Raw genomic sequence first — 16,769 nt, forward strand, 5'->3', positions numbered from 1 at the left:
CGCGCCAGATAAAGCCGCATCTCCGATGCGCTCTTTCCGGACAGCTTGATGCGTCTCGCTTCCGTCGAAAGCACGTCGTATCCAAAAAAGAAAAAAAAAAGGAGAGAAAAGTCTTTGCTGCCCAACCCCCTCCTCCAATGGCTTGTGCGCAACGTTGTCTTGTTCGCGCTGTTTCTCTCCGTCCCACTTTTACATTTTTTCCCCTCTCTTTTCCTACCCGCACGCGCACGCAAACGTAACGAAGAAAGAAGCTTTGGGTGAAGAAAATGGTCGCGGAGTGACGGGCGGACCCGTTCGAGTTTGTTGATGCTTACGTATGCGTACGTATATATATACGTCAATGCGTACGAATGCGTAGCCTCGCGGGCGGCTGTATAGGAAGGGGAACGACTGAGCCATTTCGCGAGCGATGGCTGGGACGCTTGAGACGTTCGGTCACTGAGTGTGCGCGCTATAGCTGGCGGAACGCAAACGGATTGGCGCGAAGTCCGAGTCGAAGGAAGCGCCCGCGAGCGAGATACAGCCGACAGGACGGGGGCGCTTCGAAAGCCACCACAAAGAAAGAAAGAAAGAAAGAAAGAAAGAAAGAAAGAAAGAGAGAACGAACGAACGAACTAAACGGAAGTATATAGCACGACGCCAAGAGGAAAGAGCACGCGTTTCGCAAATTCTGCCCCCAACTGTTATTGCGCTGTGTATGCGGTGGGTGTCTCACAGGGGGAGACGTGTCAAAAAATGGGCCTCGTGCGCTTCGTTCTGATCCTCTCGCCTTTTGTTTATCTTCATTTTCTTCAGTTATGCTTATCGAACGGCTCCTACTGGTGCCAGGAATGCGTTCAAAAGAAGAAAAAACCGTCCCAGTGCAACACAAGACCCGTTCTTCGATCTACCGCACCATGCGACCAACGTTTCCTTTTTTCTTCTTTTTCGTCCGTGCAACGGAAGAGGGTTCGTCCTTGTTATTTTACCCCGTCTCCCACGAGCGGGACAGCTAGCTGCCATCCCGCTGACACCGTTTCCCAGGGCGACCTCAGGAAGTGGAAACCGGAGCGTCCCTCCGTACTCGCCCTGCAGTGTAGTAAACGCAAGACGACGGCGACGTCGCGACTGTACGCTGTGAGGTCTGTATTTCCTTCTTTCTTTATTCGTTTCTTTCCTTCTTCGTTCCCGTCTTTCGTGCGGCTCGCCCGCGATCCTTTCGCACGTCCAACTCCGCCCGACGCGCACGGTGTGAGCGGGATATTACCGGAAGCCATTTGGCGGGCCGAACCGAACTGGGGGTCTCTCTCTCTCTCTCAACGCCAATCGTTACCCGATATCGCTCGCTGCCGATGACTGCGGCGCCGTTACGGGAAACGTCGACGACACGCACGTCGCCCGCCGACGGCGCGGGACCATTTTCGGCGCTCCGCGCGGCTCCTACACGTAACGGGACGCTTCTAGCACCGCCCAAGAGTCATCGCGTCGACACGTCCCAAAAGAAGGCAACGATTGCACTGAGTCTCTCTCTCTCTGTGCGTGCGTGCTCGCGCGCGCATGCGTGTGTGTGTGTGTGTGTGTGTGTGTGTGTGTGTGTGTTCGAGTTTATTACGTCGCTGTTCTCATGGTTTTCGTGTTTCTTACCTTGGCAAGGTGGTAATACACGATTTTTCACCGATTCATCCTCTTCTAGTTCGGGAGCAACGAACATTAATCAGTTCTGTGGGAATCGGCAAGACGTGGAGGAAGTTTTATGACGACCAAGAAAGACAAAACTTGTCATTTGCAAGAAACCTGGAGTTGTCCTTGAGCTGCCGATATAGAGGGGCAACTGCAACGACATATTGGGCCACCTATATAAAAGGCTACATTCAGTTATTGCAGGTATATTGTCACGTCGTGCAGTGTTAAAACTGTGAGTTACAAATTTAACTCTTTATTGAGCGAAGTTGAGCCTATCAGAACAAATTATACTCAAGCACGACAGCAGCGAGCACAGTCGGCGATCATCGAAATCTGAACTGCGGGTCAAGCGTGTCGGCTTTTTAATGGGGCTTGCCGAAGGTTCCAGCGTGATCGCCGGTGCGTGCGTGCCTTCCAGAAAGTACTACACAACTAGTGCCGCGCTTGCACTATGATTAAACAAGGTGCGGCGAGAACATACAGAACTCATACAATCAACCATAACGTTCGAGTGAGCTCCAAAAAAAATTGAAGGACGCGATCGATAGCATGCATTGAAAGATCCACGACTGCTTCTTACGCTTCCCGGCAACTGCAGCTTATGTAACTGTAACATTTACCGGGAAATTTTGACGGCGAACGCTATGCACGAAGTCGAGCTTTCTGGTAGAAACGCGGCCTCTTGAATTGACCGCGAATGCGCGGAAGCGAGCGCCATCTGGATGGTGCTGCAAGGAACCAATCTCGGCGCGCCGTTCTATATAAAAGCTATAAACGCTGGAAAATGGGCTTATGTTTGAGTTTCCGCGTAAAAAAATTTTGTTTTCTCGTACATTCAAATTACTTTTCGACGCTGTAATGTATGTAAGCTGTGTGTAAGTCGTACTTTGCGTTTTTTATTGCACTTTCAGAAATTCAGTTGACTCACGTCCCTGCGATACATACAGGGCCTGCGTGGTTGGGTACACGGGGGCCGTTAACGCTATCGCGTTAAAATGCAGGCGCTACTTGCTTTGGACGATAACCCTAAGTTAGGAGGCGAAATGCAGTCCTCGGAAAAGAGGATAAACAAATACACGTGTAAATATAATAGCCCGCAAAATTTTACTTTTCAAGCACGAATGAAAGCATCACGAAAAAGACCGCGAAAATAGTAATTTTTACTACCGAAACATCAAACAAAAAAATTCAGGACATTTTGACTTCTGCACCAAACTGTAGGTCACCGCAGAGGCGAGAGCCGCTGAGTGCCACAAAAACAATGAAAGTGGTCACAAATATGTTTACAATTCTAATGTGACTGAAACATGTATTACTTATGGAACAAAAGTACACATTCCGGCGATTTCGGTGACGATTAGTGCGACCCGTCAGACGAATCGGCGAAAGAACGCGGAAACAGCGACGCAACCGATCACATCATCTCAACGTTCAGTCGCCTCTCGCGCTACAAAATGCGCGTCTCTAGTGTGCGTTTGGCGGCGTACGCGCCCCGTAACTTAGTTGCGCATTCTCGAACGATTCCCTCCACTCGAAGCTCTTCCTCCACGCAACCTAGTTGAGTACAGTGCCACACTTCGGCTGGAAAAGGTGCTACTCCTCTCATCAATTGCGATCGAGCTTCAATGCAGAGCAGTGACCACCAAGGTGCGGCCCTGCCATCCACTTGCTCCAGTCAACGTGGATAGCGGAGTGGAGGAGCGTTCTAGAATACGGGGTTTGCAAGTGCACTTAGCGCGAGGAATTCCGAGCACAAAAACGGGGAGAGAGAGAGAGAGACAAAGAGGAGGAAAGACAGGGAGGTTAGCCAGTGTAAGTACCGGCTGGCTACCCTGTGCTGTGGAAAGGGGTAAAGGGAATAAAAGGAGAAAGAAGAAGAAGAGGAGGAAAAAAATTAAGGAAATTCACGCAGTACCGCGATACTACGCGATACAACACTCAAAGGCGATCGCACAATTCGCATGTCCTTAAAAACTTCAACAAAGCCCTTAAGGCCTTGAGTGCCGAAGCCCGTCTGGACCAGTGTCCTAGAGCCTTCTCCTCCGTAAAGGGGCGATTGTCCAGTTTTTCGAGCGCGGTTACGAGCACTGTTCTTGGCACTTTGTAGCTGGGACAGTCACAAAGGAGGTGCTGAATCGTCTCCTCGCAGCCGCAGGTGCCGCAAGTAGGGGAAAGTGCCAAAGAAAGCTAGTCGCTCGAGAAGCAGCGGGACAAGGTGTAAGATAGATGTCCTGCATGTTTGTAAGAAATCGGCATATCACCGGAACAAAGAAGAAAGAAAAAAAAAAGCAAACTACGTTGACACCACTTGATCTCTCCCACGTGATCCACAGTGATCTCTCCCATGTCAGTATCATAAACTCGGCCACATTTATAGATGATATGCATCTGGAGAAAATTCATGCCATCGCAGTCTGTAGAGATTATTTGTGTGCCCGCACGACGCGAGACTGCAGCGTGACCGCGCCCGCATGACGTCACGCTGCGCAGCTTGCCTCTATTTTTAGAGTGGCTAGAATCATGAAAGAACCTGTCACCAGAGTGCGCTGCGGACGTTTCCCACGCCCTTGCCTCTGCTTATTGTGGTCTCTGCGGAAGTACCTGCCACTGGTCAAGAGGGGCACTGCCCTGTGGAAAGTTCAAAAAGCAAGCAACTACGAGCACGGTTCTCGATCATTTAGTGAACCGCTGTGGGGCTCGGGAGCAGGGGGGGGGGGGTGAGTGAGTAAGAGAAAAAGAAAACTGCCCAAAAGACAAGTTCGACGACGCTGGTCTTCCTGCTCCCAGGAAGCGTAACAACACGACCGAGGACAACAGTTACTCCCGAAGCGTCAGTCGTCGAGCTATTGCATTCCACCCGTTACTCCACTTCTTTCTTCATTTGGTTCCCGGAATGATGGTCTCTGCTCATTGCGACCAAAGAGTCAACGCACATGGTCGTCGTCGTCGTATACCTACGTTGTCGGTCCGTCGTTCTGCGCTAACGGTCGTGCCGCTCAATCTTTCGCCCGCTAAGTATGACGGAGGACGGTCCCGGGAGCGTCGTGATGACGCACACTCTTTGCACGACGCGTACACCAGGCGTGCGGACGGACGCGTCTCGTGGCCCTCCTGAAAAAATTTGTTTCTTTCCTGCTTTCTTTCTTGCCTTTGTCGACTCGCCTGCGCCGGCTCCGACCAGGTCCCCTTCTTGCGCACTCCTGCGTCCACTGGATGATCTTTCGCCGCACAAATGAAAGCGAGCGAATAATGCTTTCATTCTCCCTCGCGCGTATAATTGTGATTTCTTCTTCGGCCGGTCATTCCCGGCGCTGTCGCCAAGCCTGTCCTGCTCTCACTGCTCCCTTCCATTCTTAGCCCTCTCGCAGTCTCGCTGCCCAAATGAAAGAGCGGACTGTCCTTTATACTCCCGTCTTTCATCATGACTTGTTCACGGTCTTGGTTCATTCTTTGTTTTCCGCATCTGTCCATCTCCCTTGCTTACCTGTTCTTTCTTTCTTTCTTTCTTTCTTTCTTTCTTTCTTTCTTTCTTTCTTTCTTTCTTTCTTTCTTTCTTTGTCGAGGTAATAGCACGACAGCATTGGAGTCCGCTGGAGCATCTACGGTTCTCTCGCGACTTAAGTTTCGGCTTTCTCATCTTCGAAGCCTGCAGACTTCCTGCGTTCGTGTCCGGAGGCTTCACGCAACGATGAGTTTTGAAGCATTAGCCCGCGATACAAATGAAGGCGCTACCTATTGCCAGGCACCTCGAGCCGTTTTCAGAGGCGAGGGGCTTTCGCAAGGACGTCGCACAATGGCAGGGATGAAGAATGCGGCCCCATCTCACGGACGAGAGGGAGAGGGAATGCAGAAAACAACACTGACGATCCAAGGTATTGGAACATCGCCTTTACGTGGCCTCTTAGAAACGGGAAAGTTCCGCGGTACGTGCTGGAAATGGGAAATGTGCAGTTGCAAGTATGGTGCCGTGCTACTGCAGCAAGAAGAGAGCGATCAATGTTTCGAGTAAATCACACGTCGTGCGCGAGCCTGGACCCGTACTCTCGGTTGGCCGCTTTTTCGGAGGTCATTTCGATCTTGCCCGAAACCACACAGGAGCGACGACAGTTCCAACCGCTGTTGTTTTCAATCAGCGTTCGCAGAAATTGACGTCTCGGAAAGTGGTGCGTGCTTAGTGATTTTCACTGCAGAACTACGATATGCAACTTTTTTTGCATTGTTTGAACAGCGACATGTGGCGTAGCCAAAAATAGGTTTTATTTGGGGGGGGGGGGGGGGGGGGAGGCGTGGAGGGCACGTGCTTGGTGTCCCCTCACAACGCCCCCCCCCCCCCCCTTTCTCCATGGTTACGCCCCTGAAAGAGCGAGAAATTTCAGAATTTTGTACGCGTACCTTGTATTCCAGCTAACGTTGGCCAAGCTATTCAATGCTAATAAAGATTTGAAAAAGAAAGAAAAAGTAAAACACTCTGCCAGATACAATTATAAGACTCACGGTGTTCGGTCGTCAGTGGTCTGAGGACCGAACACCAGGTCTTAAAATCGTATTTTGCACCGGCTTTTCTCTGTTTCATTCCATTCTCTTTCTTTCTTTCTTTCCGCCTCCCCTTTTTCGTAGGACAGGAGGAGGAGGAGACAAAGGAGGGAAAAGACAGGGAGGTTAGCCAGTGTAAGTACCGGCTGGCTACCCTGTGCTGGGGATAGGGGTAAAGGGAATAAAAGGAGAAAGAAGAAGAAGAGGAAAACAAAAGAAAAAAAAAGAAAATTCACAGAGTAACGCGAAACTACGCTCTACAACGTTCAAAGGCGGTCACACAATTCGCACGTCCTTAAAAACTTCAACAAAGCCCTTAAGGCCTTCAGTGCCGAAGCCCGTCTGGACCAATGTCCTAGCGCTTTTTCCTCTGTAAAGGGGCGATTGTCCAGTTTTGCGAGAGCGGTCACAAGCACTGTTCTTCGCACTGCGTAACGGGGACAGTCACAAAGGAGGTGTTCAATCGTCTCCTCGCAGCCGCAGGTGTCACAAGTAGGGCTGTCGGCCATTCCGATACGGAATGAATATGAGTTCGTGAACGCCACGCCGAGCCACAGGCGGCACAGAAGTGTTGCTTCCGCTCGTGGCAACCCTGGTGGTAGGCGGAGTTGCAGACGTGGATCCAATTTGTGGAGACGTGCGTTCGTGAAGTCACTGGTGTTCCACAGATTTTGTGTAAGCTCGCGGGCGAGGGAGCGAAGACTTGTGGCTGCATCTGTTCTTGACAGTGGTATGGGTATAATCTAGGCGCCATCATGAGCCGACCGGGCAGCGTCGTCCGCACTGTCATTTCCTGAAATTCCACAGTGACCCGGTATCCACTGGTAGATGATGTTGTGTCCCTTGTTGATTGCGTGATGGTGGAGTAGTCGGATGTCTGCGACTAGTTGCTCATTAGGTCCATGGTTGAAAGGGGACATCAGACACTGAAGAGCTGCCTTTGAGTCACATAAGATGGACCATGAATGTGATGATTTCTGAACGATAAACTCCAGAGCAGCACGGATAGCTGCGAGTTCTGCAGCCGTCGATGATGTAATGTGAGATGTCTTGAACTTGAGGGTGACGCACTCTGTGGGAATCACCACTGCTCCAGCTGAACTATTAGAGGATACAGAACCGTCAGTGTAAACGTGGATGCGTCCTCTGTGTTGTTCATGTAGCACTGAAAGCACGGTTTGTTTGAGGGCAAAAGTTGACATCTCTGTTTTCCTTTTGATACCGGGAATAACAAGGACAGCCTGGAGTGGATGGAGGCACCAGAGCGGTTGAGATGGTCGTGCTGCAGGCGTGAAGTTTGACGGTAAAGTTCCATTGTTGGCGGCAATAATCTTGCTAAACGCTGAACGAGGTCGAGCGGCAGGAAGGGAGGCGAGATGATGCGATGGAAGTCGGGCGAAGTGCCTGATATGCATCCTCAAAGTGTCGACTTGAAGATACGTGTTGATAGGGTGGTCATGCGCGATGGCTATTGTTGCTGCCGTGGACGCACATCTAGGAAGACCAAGGCAAATTCGCAGAGCTTGAGCTTGTACAGATTGGAGGGCACGGAGGTTGGTCTTGCCGGTCCCACCCAGTACAGGTAAGCTATAGCGCAGGAGACCGAGGAACAGTGCGTTATAGAGTTGGAGCATCGCACTCACAGACGCACCCCATGACTTTCCCGCAAGAAATCTGAGCACGTGGGTTATCATGACTAATTTCCTTTTTAGGTAGGAGATATGAGGACTCCAGGAAAGGTCTCGGTCTATTATCACTCCTAGAAAGCGGTGCGTCTTCTCGTAGGCAATTGGCTGTCCATTAATTCTGATAACGTATGGTTTCATTGCTTTACGCGTGAAAGCGACTATAGAGCACTTCTCGCAGGACAGCTCCAGACCTCGTGCTCGAAGATAACCTGATGTTAGTGTGGCCGCTTTTTGAAGTCTGGCGCGCACCTGAGGACGCGTCGCTCCTGATGACCAAATGCATATATCGTCTGCATAGATCGACACATGGACGGATTCCGGAAGGGTATGAACCATGTCGATGAGCACCAGGTTAAATAGAGTGGGGCTCAAGACTCCGCCTTGTGGTACGCCTCGGTAGGTTTTGCGTTGTGATGACGCACCGTCCTCTGTTTGCACAAAGAATGACCTGTCCTTCAAGAAGCTGGATATCCACCGAAAAACAAGGCCGCCTAGGCCGACATCACCCAAGGCGTCCAGGATGGCTTGATGGGTTACGTTGTCATATGCGCCTTTAACATCCAGGAACATCGCCGCTGACAGCTTCCTGAGGCTTTTTTCGTGCTGAACAGACGAGACAAGATCTATGACGTTGTCTATAGAAGAGCGTCCGCGTCGAAAGCCTGCCATAGCGTTAGGATATAACTTGTAATGTTCTAGATACCACTCTAGACGCGTCAGCACCATCCTCTCCATCACCTTTCCTAGACAACTGGCCAGAGCAATGGGACGATAAGACGCCACGTCTAGGGGTGATTTACCTGGCTTGAGCAAAGGCACAAGGCGGCTGGACTTCCATGCAGCTGGAACTTCTCCTTCACGCCATGAATTATTGTACACGTCTAGAAGTGCATGCCGGGCTGTGTGACCGAGGTTTCCAAGAGCTGCGTATGTCACCCCGTCAGGCCCAGGCGATGAGGAACGTCTGCACGCTGCCAACGCCGCCTGCAACTCCTCGATGGAAAACAGATTGTCCATACGAGAATCCCGCGAGATTGGAACATCACGGGGATCATGTGTAGCGAACGATGGCGGTAGACCAGCGACCTTGACACAGAAGTCGTCCGCTACGTCGAGCTCTCTGCGACCTTGGTAGAGAGCCAGGCATTTGAAGGGGTGGCGTTGTTGCGGTGGTGTTCGAAGACCACGCACTGTTCTCCATATATGTGACAGGGGTTTATGCGGATCAAGGGTATCACAGAAGGTTTTCCATCTTAGAGACTGCAGGGCGTTGATCCGACGCTGGATCTTCTTCTGTATGCGTCTCGCCTCCCTTAGGTCGTAGATGGACTTGGTGCGCCTGTACCTTCTTTCCGCGCGACGGCGGATTGCTCGAAGCCGCTCCAATTCTACTTCGAATTCAGAGAATTTAGGAATAGGCCTAAAAGATCTTGTGGCTTCTTGAGCAGCGGCGTTAATTAGCTTCTCGATGTTGCCAGGCAGACAGTCCCGGATCTCTTGGCAATTCTTCTCCATGAGCAACGTGTATTTAGGCCAGTCGATGTGATGAAGAACTGTAGTAGAGTGTGACTTGCGTATGCCGTCGATTTTAACATACGTTGGAACGTGGTCACTACCACGTGTTTCGTTGTCCGTGAACCATTTCACACTGGCACTGAGGCATCTTGAAACAAAAGTCAAGTCCAGGCAGCTGCTGTATGTCAATCCCCGCAGAAAGGTGGGACTGCCATCATTTAGGCAGCAGAGCTCATGGTCCGACGCGAAGGATAGTACACGTCTTCCTCGACAGTCCATCTTTAAGCTTCCCCATAGCGGATGATGCGCATTGAAGTCGCCGGTAATAACCCATGGTCCAGATGTCGCTGTTAAAATTCCACCTAGTCTTGCGCTGTCAAATCGACTCGAAGGTGAGATGTAGGCACCTATGAGCGTGAGTGCGACGTTCTTGCATTTTATAGTCAAACACACATACTGATTGTTGTCATCAGGTGCCACTGGGTGTAAAACATATGTGAAATCGCATCTGATATAAACGATGACTTTGCTGCGGTCGGTACAGGTGGCAGACATGAAAGCTTCATATCCTGATAGGCGGATGGCGCTCTCAACGTTTGGTTCACAAATGACAATTATTGGAAATTTGTTCTTAAAAACAAACGGACGAAGGTCCGAAATGCGCGATTTAATGCCTCTGACATTCCATTGGAAGATAGACGCTTCCTTGACCTCTTTAAGGAACGAATGTAGAGGAGCAGCCATGGTACTTCTCAAGACCGGAAAGTACCGGATACAGGGCATCCAGTATTTGAAGTGCGCCTCGAGCCGCCGGAGTGTGTATGGCAGTCAGTAGTGCTCGTAGCGTGTTCATAAGGGCCCTTATCATGGTGACAACTTGTTTGTCGTTGTCTTGGTTGCTGCCAGAAGGTGAAGCATGATTCGGCGAGCGTGCTACATCTTGTCGCTCCGCTGGTGGATCTAGCCGTGGCAATGGCGGCCACTCCTCGCTTGAGGCAATGAGATTGGAGACTTTCTGCTGAGGAACGTCGTTGCTGCTATTGCTAGTTGTATGCGGAAGTGTCTGGACTGTCAGTGGACGCGGTGCATCCTTAGCAATAGCAGTGGGTTTCCTAGAACTCCGGCGACGTGAACGTCGACGTCGCACCTTAGCGGCAGCCTCCCTGTGCGAGGAACCATCCCTGACCATTTGCCTCAAGACTTTCGCCTCATTTTTCACATGTGGGCAATTCTTCGAAGTTGCATCGTGAGAGCCCTGACAATTGGCGCACTTTTGGTTTTCTGCACGACAGGCGTCGGAGCTGTGCGACCCAGAGCACCGGGAGCACACGGCAGCGTTTGTGCAAACCGCACTAACGTGCCCTATCCTTTGACATTTCCTGCACTGAAGCGGCTTTGGCACAAAAGGCCGTACAATGTGTCGGAAGTGACCGACCTTGACGTGAGACGGTAGGCTGTCTCCTTTGAAAGTTAACTTGACACACTGCGAATTTCCCAGGCGACGGGCTTGCAATATGGCAATTCCCTCTGTCGCCGGCTTGATGAGTATATGCAGGTCAGCATCGCTTATGGAATTATCTACGTCATACACAACGCCGGCCGTAGAGTCATGATGGTCTTGTTTATAGCAGCGTACGTTGATGCTATCCAGCACCTTAACGTTGCTTAGAATGTCTAGCGCGCTGCGGTTTGTGACATCTATAGCGAGGATGTTCTTACGGGCGTTGATCCTTATATCTTTGATCTGACCCGGAACGAGTGCCTCGAGCGATACAGATGTGGCTTGGCGGTTGATCCGGTTTAGATTGTCGCTAGCAGCCACAGGCACATATAAAATGGTGAGGTCTGATGGCTTTCGCGTCGGTATCACAGTTGCCTTACTTGTGGAAGGAGACGTCCTGACGAGTCTTCTCTTTGCTTTGTGCTTCGCTACGGGCACGAAGTCGCTGTCATCCGAGGTTTCATCACTGGTCCCTGAGTAGATCACAGTGTCCTCGCTGTAGGTGTCACTCGGGCGACTAGACCGCTTTCTCGGTGCGGTCGCTGTTGACGTAGAAGGACCAGGAACCTCTCCAGGCGACTCCTCGTCCATCGCCGTAGTTAAGGGAGTGGCGTCTCCCGCTAAGTAGCTTCAAATTCACAGAGACGAAAAGGCAGCGTTCCACACAGGACACTTCGTCGTCGTCTTCGGAATCGCCTTCGTAGGACAGTGTGGCTAACGCTACCTGGGAGATCCTATGCTGTTGGTAGCACATTCCTTCCGGAGTTCACGCGAAGGACCTCTTGCTTGTATTTAAATTTTCCTAAAGAAAACTTGCAAGTTTTTGTTATATGCCGCATCATTACTACATGTTTACTACACGTACACTCCCCCTTTATATAGAACAGTAGGACTGCCCTACCAAGTAAACAATGGTCTTCCATATAACGTTGACTGGTTCGATGTTTCAAGTACACTGTGACGCGCGACGTATACTCTAATAAGCCGAAGCGAAGAGCAACAACGTTAATTTAATCAGGTTTTCTCATTTTTACGCAGAAACGTAATGCTCTACATTTCGTAGCGACCCTCGCCAATCTGCTGCTCAGTGCATGTCGCCCTCCAAGATTTTTTTTTGAAAAGAGTTCTCGCCGCTTCTCAGCGGCTGTACGTTCGTGAAGCTCGATTGTGGACGTCCCGCATGCAAAAGAGATCGACCATACATCGGTGAGAAAATGGCTTTGCCGACGACGTTGCATGCGCCTCTCTTTTTTTTTGCTTTGCTGTTTTCCTCCCTTACGACCTGCCATCGCAACCGCTGCGGCCCGCGTGATTCTCTGCGGCGACGCGAACGAATCGAAGACGCATCGAGAGAAGACGTGACGCCGTTTACTTGGACGTGCGCTATCTCCCGCTGCCAATTTTCGACGCGAATCGCCACACAGGCCCATTTCGGGCCGGCTCCGCGGTCTGACCCTTACAGAGGGTGCGCCGAGATTTTCGTTTCTGCTAGTTCTCTTTATGTTTGGAGCAGAGCATCCGCAATCTCGTAGAAGACCAGCATTGTCCTTTTATTTTTGTTGTTATAACTCCTATATAGGCTCAAACCAATAGGTTGAAATCCTTCGGATCCGTGTTTCTGGGGCTTCGTTAAGGCTGATATGGGGATGAAGCCTGCCGTATTACAGAGAGAGAGAGAGAGAAAGAAAGAAAGAAAGAAAGAAAGAAAGAAAGAAAGAAAGAAAGAAATAGATAGATAGATAGATAGATAGATAGATAGATAGATAGATAGATAGATAGATAGAGAGAGAGAGAGAGAGAGAGAGAGAGAGAGAGAGAGAGAGAGAGAGAGAGAGAGAGAGAGAGACGCGGAATGGTGCTGTTTAAAGGAGAACGTTCCGACTCCTGTAAGGAAGATTTGTTGCGTAGGCAAGCGGTTTGTTTTGTTGTCCTGGTTATCAAGGATTCCGGATGTTGCCGTGTCATTCAACTGATTTCGTTGACGATAAGGGAAGCCTGATCCTTGCTGATCTCTTAATGCGTGGTTTATGCCTGTTCCTATGCGCGTACGTCTTGCGGTTGCTGCGATACACTTCTGCAGCTGATACTTGAGCGTCCCGCTTTCACAGCGCAGCGCACGTCGCTATAGTGCGGGACTAGCCTCTCCTTGGCCTGCGGTCTACGACACTCGACGAATATTTGTACCCCAGTGGTAATGTGCCTCGACGCGATCAGGCAAATCGCGCTCTGCTTACATTTTTATGATTAACTAACTTGATTCACGTTCGTGGCTTATTTCTGGTTTCAAATGACATGACCTCGGACAATATTTCTTCTATATTAACATTCTGTGGTGATGCACGTCGCCTACTGTGCGAGACTTGTACTGTGTGTGTTCTTCTTTATTCTTTAAGATTTGTCGTTTTGCTCTTTGTCTCCTCTTTCATCCCCTTGTTCCTATCGTCGATCTCAGTGTTTCTGTCTGCTCCTGTCTGAAGAGTAGGCAGGTGTAGTGCCCCATCCGGTGGCAGTTGCCAGCATGCTCATTGCTTAGAATTTCATGTCAAGTGTATGTTTCCTAAATAAATAAATAAATAATAATAATAATAATAATAATAATAATAATAATAATAATAATAATAATAATAATATTTGCGGCGACACCAACTGCTGCGCAAGGCGGCGCAACGTGAACTGACGAGGCTTATTATTATTATTATTATTATTATTATTATTATTATTATTATTATTATTATTATTATTATTATTATTATTATTATGTAGGAACACAGAGGCTACGAGGATCACCCAGTTGTAAAGTCTAGCTGCTCTTGGAGCCGAATAGCATCACTTATTTGCTCCGAATGTGTTGTAATGTTCAGGACGGCAACGGAGCACAGAAGTAACCAGCTCAGAGTTTAACTAAATGCAACAAAGTGAAACGCGTCTAACGAGCGAACCACAAAGAATTCCGCAAGCGCACTTGTCGACACATCTTGTTCGTACGTCTTATACCACGTCTCGCCAATTGCTCGCAGTGCGGCGAAAGCTATGCGTAGCTTTCAGCCAATCAGACTACAGAACGAGAGGCAGGGCTCCCGCCTGCAGCATATCGCCCTCCCCGTGTCGCTGACTGAACATAGTGATAGTAAATAATAAGAGTCGCTGTGTTGTGCAGCGATTTAGGAAGCACGGCTCAGTAAACTACACGCAAGGATTAATAGCGTACACTGTCAAATAAGTTACGCCTTTAACATTAACAGTAAGGGTGTATGTCAATCGGTCGATAACCTGCGCGCTGACTCCCTTCTTCGATGCCAGGGCGGGAGCTATACGCGGATTTACACCCGTATTCACGTTTAACGTTGAACATTATTTGACAGCGTACAATGGACCGTTCAGTTCGTTTAAGCTATTGAATACTGCAATAATTCCGAAAACGAAACTACCAGGTTTACAACTCTGCAACTCGGCAATGAAGACGAATATCACAATTATCTCAACTGCACCTAACTATGCATAAAACGCGGACAAAAAAATTCACGCGTTATGCGCCGCACTAAAGTACACCACCAATTTGCGAGTACGACTTTTGCGAAACCCCTTGTAAACACCGTATTTAAATTCACGTGAGCTGCAAGTTTGTGGGTCGAATTCGTCCGCTTCACATATCTCGCGCAACAAGTGCAAGAGCTGAGTGACTCAGCTGCCGCCAAGTCTGTGCCACGTACACTCCTTCGAGGGGGAACAAGACCGGCAAACCTCCCTATGGTTCCCCATTAGGCGCTCCCTCCTTCTACCGGATGCAACCGCGGTTAATAACTCGGCCCCATCGAGTAGAAGTGGAAAGCGACAACGTCTGCAAGCAAGCACGCCGGACGCAGGTGAACGGCTCAGGCTGTGCTTCCACCGTAGCGGGAATTCTGGCGTGTGTTGTGTGTGTGTGTGTGTATATATATATATATATATATATATATATATATATATATATATATATATATTTGCCATGCAGGTGAACGTGCTAAGTGCTGGCGGATTATGGGCGCGCGTACCGCGTTCGCTTCTCACTTACGACTCGTTGTCCCGGAAAGCCTAGCCCTCCCTTAGCCGGTCTTCTTTTTCGCTTTCCGAGCCATTACCTCCTAGGCGTGGGCGAAAGTGCGAGTGGGCAAGGAGCTTGACTCTCGCTGGTATACACACCAGTATTGCGGGGCGGCTCCACTCGTGTTACCACTCCACTTGCGTTACGACAGTTACCAGTCATTTGGGGTACCTTTTTTTTTTTTTTGCAAAGACCCCGTAAACACTGTAACTCCTTCAGATACGTACGCTGTAAACTAGTATACCATATCTATCTTTTTTTTTTCTTTTTCAAAAGCAATGAAGCACCGACCTGGAAAGTAGGGATTTTAATGACGTTTCGGCATCACATGCTCTGAGTGATGCAGTTTATGGAATTGTCGTATCTGTTTTTGGTGGTGGTGGTGCAGATTTATGGATTTCGGACGTTTTTCTTCAACTTATATATTTAAGGCGACGTTTACAACAACGTGTCAGCACTCAATCAGAATTAAGTTCTAAAATCGGTCGAACTCGGCTTTCACCCTCACGTGCAGCAAAATTTATTCAGATTGGTCCAGCGCTTCTGTAGTGAGAGCTTTGTTGCGTTTCGCATGTATTTGAATGCGAAGTCGAAGTCGTCTTCAACTCCCTTATTAATTAACACTTCTCCAACCTTCATGTCTCTATTATACAAGGTCAGCAAGAAGAATACTGTACTGCCCGGTAATTGGTGCAAGAGTTACTCGGAAAGTTCGCGGTAAAGTATTACATTTTGCTGAATGCGTCATGCGGGCACACATTAATGTACTGTGACCAATCGTGTAAAATCTCTAGATGTTTGCCTTTACTGGCTATATAATGGCGGTAAAGGTTGTAGAGTGGCTATGGAGTGGTTGTAGAGTACATGCTGCAGTGTGTATAAGTTTGTAGTATTAGGCGTTTAAGTTTAGTATTAAGCTCTTCTGTTGGTGCTCATGGGCACACACATATGTGAGCTACTGCTCCACTGTCGCGATGGGCGCTATCGTAGATCCACTGGTAATGCGACCCTTGCGTTCTCCGAAGTAATCTGCGCGCTACCTGAATGCAAGCAACCTTCCGTGACAATAACATTTAAAGTGTTTATAAATATTCTAGATGTTGATTTCACGCGTCATTTCTCCGCAGGAGCCTCAGGGCAGTAGTGAGTGCCTTGCATTTCTTGCAGTGAACAAGACTTCTTGAGATATTAGGCCTAAATTTACGCGCACTTATGATGGATTGAATATGGAATGCGCGCTAAACATGAGGGAAGTTGCAATTGACCGACAGTCGCACGTCTCGGTCAACTTCAAGACGTTATACGAAAAATAAGAAAAAAAAAGGAAGTGAGTTGTGCACCTAGATATCTTAAGAAACGTTAAGATACTTGATCATGGTTTACGCTTTTTTTCTGTTTGTTTCTTTTTGGAGTTTTCACCATGATTAAATTTTGAATTGGCACCAAGGGCCTCCGCTATATATACCAGTTCACGGGACTGGCTCTTCGTCCAACCGAGTGTACGTGTCGATGAAGTTTGGCAGTTTCCCGTGCTAATTAGCCTCGGTTACGGTAGCGCAACGTCTTTGGTTAAAATGGATTGCAACGGTCGAAGTCACCGCCGTCACGAAAGCTGTCACCATTGGGAGCCGTAAACAAAGAATGACCGCTTCACGTCCCAGGTTTCCTTCGCGCATTTACGAAACTGTGAATAAATTGCTGCCGCACCTTTCTTTGTCTCGTCTACGCTTACGTGATCGTACCACGCGAGCTGGAGGTGCTTTTATTCCTTCGTACCCCGCGCACGCAA

At 49.1% G+C, this 16,769-nt stretch overlaps 1 protein-coding gene across 2 annotated transcripts in view; it reads left to right on the plus strand.

Annotated features, from left to right (window-relative positions):
- LOC135901905 (uncharacterized) overlaps nt 1-16,769 on the plus strand; it is a 261,657-nt gene that overhangs the window by 62,559 nt on the left and 182,329 nt on the right. The window contains exon 1 of one of the 2 annotated variants that reach the window (XM_065431722.1): nt 997-1,121. The exons of the other annotated variant lie outside the window; for it this stretch is intronic. The gene's annotated coding sequence lies outside the window, so the exon portion shown is untranslated. Of the gene's footprint in view, nt 1-996; nt 1,122-16,769 lie in introns of those variants that run through there. 2 annotated transcript variants of the gene reach the window in all.

Source organism: Dermacentor albipictus, chromosome 9 (assembly GCF_038994185.2).
Source record: "Dermacentor albipictus isolate Rhodes 1998 colony chromosome 9, USDA_Dalb.pri_finalv2, whole genome shotgun sequence".
NCBI lineage: Eukaryota > Metazoa > Arthropoda > Arachnida > Ixodida > Ixodidae > Dermacentor > Dermacentor albipictus.